Below are 7,284 nucleotides of genomic sequence, written 5' to 3' on the forward strand. Positions count from 1 at the left end.
CTAGACCTTTCCAGAACTGAGATATCGAAACTCAAAATTTCGACCAAAAAAAAAAAAACGACAGTGTTACCCCTTACGTTTTTTTTTTTTTTGGGCAAAAAATTAAGTATCCCCAATCTTCTCAAAACTCTGGATTCTGATAGAGGGCCACGATACTTAGACCTGAGTGCAAAAATGGATGCTCTAAACCCTTCCAGAGCTGAGATATCGAAACTCAAAATTTCAACCAGAAAAAAAAACGACAGTGTTACCCCTTACGTTTTTTTTTGGGGGGCGAAAAATTAAGTATCCCCAATCTTCACAAAACTCTGGATTCTGATAGAGGGCCATGAGACTTAGACCTGAGTGCAAAAATGGAGGCTCTAGACCCTTCCAGAACTGAGATATCGAAACTCAAAATTTCGACCAGAAAAAAAACGACAGTGTTACCCCTTACATTTTTTTTTTGGGCGAAAAATTAAGTATGCCTAATCTTCTCAAAACTCTGGATTCTGATAGAGGGCCATGAGACTTAGACCTGAGTGTAAAATGGAGGCTCTAGACCCTTCCAGAGCTGAGATATCAAAAATCAAAATTTTGACTAGAAAAAAAACGACAGTGTTACCCCTTATGTTTTTTTTTTTTTGGGCGAAAAATTAAGTATCCCCAATCTTCTTAAAACTCTGGATTCTGATAGAGGGCCATGAGACTTAGACCTGAGTGCAAAAATGGAGGCTCTAGACCCTTCCAGAGCTGAGATATCGAAACTCAAAATTTCGACCAAAAAAAAAAAACGACAGTGTTACCCCTTACGTTTTTTTTTTTTTTTTGGGCAAAAAATTAAGTATCCCCAATCTTCTCAAAACTCTGGATTCTGATAGAGGGCCACGAGACTTAGACCTGAGTGCAAAAATGGATGCTCTAAACCCTTCCAGAGCTGAGATATCGAAACTCAAAATTTCAACCAGAAAAAAAAACGACAGTGTTACCCCTTACGTTTTTTTTTTTTGGGGCGAAAAATTAAGTATCCCCAATCTTCACAAAACTCTGGATTCTGATAGAGGGCCATGAGACTTAGACCTGAGTGCAAAAATGGAGGCTCTAGACCCTTCCAGAACTGAGATATCGAAACTCAAAATTTCGACCAGAAAAAAAACGACAGTGTTACCCCTTACATTTTTTTTTTGGGCGAAAAATTAAGTATGCCTAATCTTCTCAAAACTCTGGATTCTGATAGAGGGCCATGAGACTTAGACCTGAGTGTAAAATGGAGGCTCTAGACCCTTCCAGAGCTGAGATATCAAAAATCAAAATTTTGACTAGAAAAAAAACGACAGTGTTACCCCTTATGTTTTTTTTTTTTTGGGCGAAAAATTAAGTATCCCCAATCTTCTTAAAACTCTGGATTCTGATAGAGGGCCATGAGACTTAGACCTGAGTGCAAAAATGGAGGCTCTAGACCCTTCCAGAGCTGAGATATCGAAACTCAAAATTTCGACCAAAAAAAAAAAACGACAGTGTTACCCCTTACGTTTTTTTTTTTTTTTGGGCAAAAAATTAAGTATCCCCAATCTTCTCAAAACTCTGGATTCTGATAGAGGGCCACGAGACTTAGACCTGAGTGCAAAAATGGATGCTCTAAACCCTTCCAGAGCTGAGATATCGAAACTCAAAATTTCAACCAGAAAAAAAAACGACAGTGTTACCCCTTACGTTTTTTTTTTTGGGGCGAAAAATTAAGTATCCCCAATCTTCACAAAACTCTGGATTCTGATAGAGGGCCATGAGACTTAGACCTGAGTGCAAAAATGGAGGCTCTAAACCCTTCCAGAGCTGAGATATCGAAACTCAAAATTTCAACCAGAAAAAAAAACGACAGTGTTACCCCTTACGTTTTTTTTGGGGGGGCGAAAAATTAAGTATCCCCAATCTTCTCAAAACTCTGGATTCTGATAGAGGGCCATGAGACTTAGTCCTGAGTGCAAAAATGGAGGCTCTAAACCCTTCCAGATCTGAGATATCGAAACTCAAAATTTCAACCAGAAAAAAAAAACGACAGTGTTACCCCTTACGTTTTTTTTTGGGGGGCGAAAAATTAAGTATCCCCAATCTTCTCAAAACTCTGGATTCTGATAGAGGGCAATGAGACTTAGACCTGAGTGCAAAAATGGAGGCTCTAGACCCTTCCAGAGCTGAGATATCGAAACTTAAAATTTCGACCAGAAAAGAAAAAACGACAGTGTTACCCCTTACATTTTTTTTGGGGCGAAAAATTAAGTATTCATAATCTTCTCAAAACTCTGGATTCTGATAGAGGGCCATGAGACTTAGACCTGAGTGCAAAATGGAGGCTCTAGACCCTTCCAGAGCTGAGATATCAAAACTCAAAATTTTGACTAGAAAAAAAAAACGACAGTGTTACCCCCTTATGTTTTTTTTTTTTTTGGGGGGGGGGGGGGGGCGAAAAATTAAGTATCCCCAATCTTCTTAAAACTCTGGATTCTGATAGAGGGCCGTGAGACTTAGACCTGAGTGCAAAAATTGAGGCTCTAGACCCTTCCAGAGCTGAGATATCGAAACTCAAAATTTCGACCAGAAAAAAAAAAAACGATAGTGTTACCCCTTACGTTTTTTTTTTTTTTTTGGCGAAAAATTAAGTATCCCCAATCTTCTCAAAACTCTAGATTCTGATAGAGGGCCATGAGACTTAGACCTGAGTGCAAAATGGAGGCTCTAAACCCTTCCAGAGCTGAGATATCAAAACTCAAAATTTCAACCAGAAAAAAAAAACGACAGTGTTACCCCTTACGTTTTTTTTTTTTTTTGGGGAGAAAAATTAAGTATCCCCAATCTTCTTGAAACTCTGGATTCTGATAGAGGGCCATGGGACTTAAACATGAGTGCAAAAATGGAGGCTCTAGACCCTTCCAGATCTGAGATATTGAGATCCCACGTAGCATTTATGTCATTGTAAAAATAGTGGGTTCGTGGACGGTGGAGTTATGGGATGGTGCTTGTTGCTACGGACTCAGGGGCCCCAACTGAGTGCAGTAAAACAGTTTTTATCATGAAAGAAACTTTAATTAAATTGTCCAAAAATACAAATAAAAGTAACCATCACAAACAAATGCATATACAAGTTAACAACACATGAAACAAAGCTTTATTCAAAGTACAAGCATGCATTTACAGGCACTGAACACAGCATCCTACTGCAAGCTCTTCACAATCAGAGGCAATAAGGGCAGATGGAGTGATAGAGGGACTCATAAGGGCAGATGGAGAGATGGAGGGAAACATCCATGGGACCACTTCCAGGATTCAGCTCTGGGCTCCTCATTCTCAGTGCTCACACCAGTCTGCAGACATTTCAGATCCTACAAAAATGCATTTCACAAAAGCAGTCATTTTAACAGCACAATGTCATTTGATGTATTAAAAATAACCTTACTTTATATTTGAATAAATTCCCTAAAACCTTTTTTCCCCTACAAATGCTGCCACCATCTTTCCTTGCAGGTCCTGCTCCACCACAAAAGCTCTGCACTCTGCAGCAAATGCACAGAAATCAGGAATCAGAAAAGTGTTGTAATTTTTCCATTTGAAATTACAATCATTCAAATAAACTACAACTTAAGATTTAATAGATGTTGTTATCCATTTCTGTAGTACACTCACTCAAATCCTTTGATGACATGATTCAGCATCATGAGCCTCTCTCCACTGATAAACACATACATGTTCTCCTGTCCCTGTAACATACAGACAAGATTCACATTACGAGCTCAACACTGCATTTACATGCTGAGATTGATGTGTTAACTCACTTTTAATCCAACTTAAATGTTCCTTAATATATAAACACTAATAAGGGACAAATTAAATATATATCATGTTTAGTTACTTTATAGATTTGTTTATTTGCCTTATTTACAGCACATTTGTCTAATGGTAACAGTGTTGACAACGGTGAATTATCCTACATAATAGCACAGCACACATAACCTTACTCTCAGATGAATTTTTCATGTTGTGATGTGACACATTTAATTTAATTTATCGCCCCGAAAAAAACGACAGGGGTACCCCTGTCGTTTTTTTGGGTCGAAATTTTGAGTTTCTCTGATCGTCTTGAAACTCTGGATTCTGATAGAGGGCCATGAGACTTAGACCTGAGTGCAAAAATGGAGGCTCTAGACCCTCACACCCTCAGCCTGCTCCGCCATGTCCACGTCCTGCTCCGCCCTGGCCACGCCCTCAGCCTGCTCCGCCACGTCCACGTCCTGCTCCGCCCTGGCCACGCCCTCAGCCTGCTCCGCCACGTCCACGTCCTGCTCCGCCCTGGCCACGCCCTCAGCCTGCTCCGCCACGTCCACGTCCTGCTCCGCCCTGGCCACGCCCTCAGTCTGCTCCGCCCTGGTGGCTTCCTGCTCTAATTCAGCCAGCCCCCCCCCATTGATGGTCTACAGCGCGAGTTTGTGCCTTTGTAAGGGGGGCATTCTGTCAGTCTTTAGGTGTGTTCGACATCGCCTGCGGCTGGATGCAACCGATCGGCGAGAACAGCCGCGTGCAGGCGTGGAGGAGCTGCAAACGGAGACGTGAAGTCGAACAATTTCTGGTTCCCGTAGTGACGGCTCACGTGGTGTTTGCATGCTTATACCACAGCTGAAGTGAAATAAATGCAACATTTGCCAAATAAACAGATATTTCAGACACATTTTCATTCAATACTTTACTGCTTCATACAGCATCTGTTTGAACTAGAATAAAGTTCAAAATAAGCCTATAATCAATGACGTGGAATCAACGTTTTTTAATCAGTTTTATTTTGATAAACATGATAAACATGACACAATATAACATTGCGACTACATTAAAAGAGTGTTTACTGTTATAAAATACTGATTTGTGAGCTTTAGTGGAACTAAACGTGTGAGAATAAACACGAAACGCACGTGATCGTTGTCATGCGGTGAATCCGGCGAATCGTGGAACAGCTGTGACATCATCAGAGCTCGTGCAGCCGCTCTTGAGAAGCTGCGCTGGCTGAGTCCTCCGGCTACTCTCGTATCGCTCTTGCGGTACTTTGATGGCATATGTCACAGTCACGTGGAGTCAGCGCTGCATCAAGTCGGACAAAATTTCTAACCGGCATGCACTGTTTCAAGTCAGCCGCCGATCGGTCTGCGCAGAGCTGCATGAAGTCGAACAAGCCTTTTGTCTGCACCATTCTGTCTTTGTCATCTTCACTACACTTCCCAGCATCCTCGTCTCCACACCTGAACTCACTCCCTCAATCATCCACCTGTTCATCGTCCTGATCATCTGTCACCTGTCGTCACCTTGTTAGTGTTCATTTTGTATCTGTATTTATTTCTCTCTGTTTCAGTGTGTGCTTGTCGGTTCTTGATTATGTTTCATGGATAGTCGTCTTTTTGGAATTATAAGGTTTTATCTGACATTGTCAAAATTGAGTTATTCACATATTCTTATTCTGTGACAACTTATTTACGTTATGTGATGTTTTTTTTTAAGTTGTGTTCATTGTGGGAATTTTTATTGAAAAAACAAAAAGGTTCTATCTACAAAGTCAAACTCTAACTTGGCTCTATAAGGTTCTATCTACATGAGCCAATCAGCACTTCGAATGCATGGAAGAGGACCAATCAGAATAAAATTTATATTTAATATTTTAGAAAACCATTCAACATGCAAGTGTGTGTTTGTTTGAAAGTATGTGTGTGTGTGTGTGCGTGTCTGTGCTCGTGTGCGTATGTGTGAGAAAGTGTGTTGGTGCGTGTGAGAGAGAGTGTGTGTGTGTGTGTGTGATTAAAAAGGGAGTTTGACATTTTTTGTGATTTGTCACGGTGTAGTGTGAAATGAAGACAGGCTGAGGCTGACACAAAGCTCCAATACAAAACATTTGCTCAAAAACTCCAAACAGGTACAAGGAAGACTGGCAGAAGATTACACACACTATCAATGAAACATATTACAGAACTAAATAGAGATACAAAATGAACACTAACAAGGTGACGACAGGTGACACAGATGATCAGGGCGATGAACAGGTGGATGATTGTGGGCGTGAGTTCAGGTGTGGAGATAAGAGGATGCTGGGAAGTGTAGTGAAGATGACGAAGACAGAATGGTGGAGACGAATACAGAACGCCCCCCTTTACAAAGGCACGACCTCGCGCCGTAGAACATCAATGGGGTGGGGGGGTGGGTGGGCGCCCTGGAGGCTGACGAGGGCATGGCTGAATTAGAGCAGGAAGCCGGCAGGGCGGAGCAGACTGAGGGCGTGGCCAGAATGGTGAAGACCCTTCAGGCAGACGGTCTCGGGCTGGACGGTCTCGGGCGTTGGAGTGGGGCTGGTGACGTCATCGACAGTCAAGGATGATCCGCAGGATACCAGCACCCACTCCACAAATTGGGCAAAGCTTCCTTGAGGTGGTTCCCCAGACAACTGCGCTAGAGTGGTGTTGTTCAGTCCCACACATAGAAACGTGCAGAGGCAGTCATCTGGGAAACTGGTTTGAGGTACCAAATCCCATGTCCCATGGCCCTTTATATCAGAATCCCGAGTTTCAAGAAGGTTGGAGAAACTTATTTTTTCGCACCAAAAAAAAAAAAAAACGACAGGGGTAACACTGTCGTTTTTTTTTTGGGGTCGAAATTTTGAGTTTCTCCAATCTTCTCAAAACTCTGGATTCTGATATAAAGGGCCATGAGACTTAGACCTGAGTGCAAAAATAGAGTCTCTAGACCCTTCCAGAGCTGAGATATGGACATCCCACGTAGCATTTATGCCATTATAAAAATAGTGGGTTCGTGGACGGTGGAATTATGGGATGGCGCTTGGTGCTACGGACTCAGGGGCCCCAGCTGAGTGCAGTAAAATAGTTTTTATCATGACAGGAACTTTAAATAAAATGTCCTCATCAAATAAACTGTCTGAATCATCATTCAATAGATTGCCGGTGGGATTCTGTCCAATTGCAGCTTATTGCATGAAGGCCGGGGTTAGTATATTTTAAAATAGTGGGTTATTGGACAAATAGTGAGTTCACGGACAGTGGAATTTTGGGACAGCGCTTGGTGCTACGGACCCCGGGGGGCCTCCTGAGTGCAGTAAAATAGTTTTTTTCACGACAGGAACTTTAATTAAAATGTCCAAAAAATACACTACCCGAAACCTCATTCAATAGATTGCCGGTGGGACCGCGTCCAATTGCAGCATATTGAATGAACTGCGGAAAAACTTTTAAAAATATGGTGGGTTGTTGGACAAACAGTGGATTC

The 7,284-nt window shown here is 41.9% G+C and overlaps 1 long non-coding RNA gene across 1 annotated transcript; it reads right to left on the reverse strand.

The window, feature by feature from the left end:
- Positions 1 to 3,036: 3,036 nt before the first annotated feature.
- On the reverse strand, positions 3,037 to 6,543 carry LOC120469612 (uncharacterized). Its single transcript, XR_005620419.2, has 3 exons — positions 3,658 to 6,543; positions 3,458 to 3,527; positions 3,037 to 3,356 (listed from the first exon to the last, which is right to left on the reverse strand). It is a non-coding gene; the product is annotated as an uncharacterized LOC120469612 (long non-coding RNA).
- Positions 6,544 to 7,284: the final 741 nt, after the last annotated feature.

This window comes from Pimephales promelas, chromosome 4 (genome assembly GCF_988280905.1).
Source record: "Pimephales promelas chromosome 4, fPimPro1.hap1.1, whole genome shotgun sequence".
Taxonomy (NCBI): Eukaryota; Metazoa; Chordata; class Actinopteri; order Cypriniformes; family Leuciscidae; genus Pimephales; species Pimephales promelas.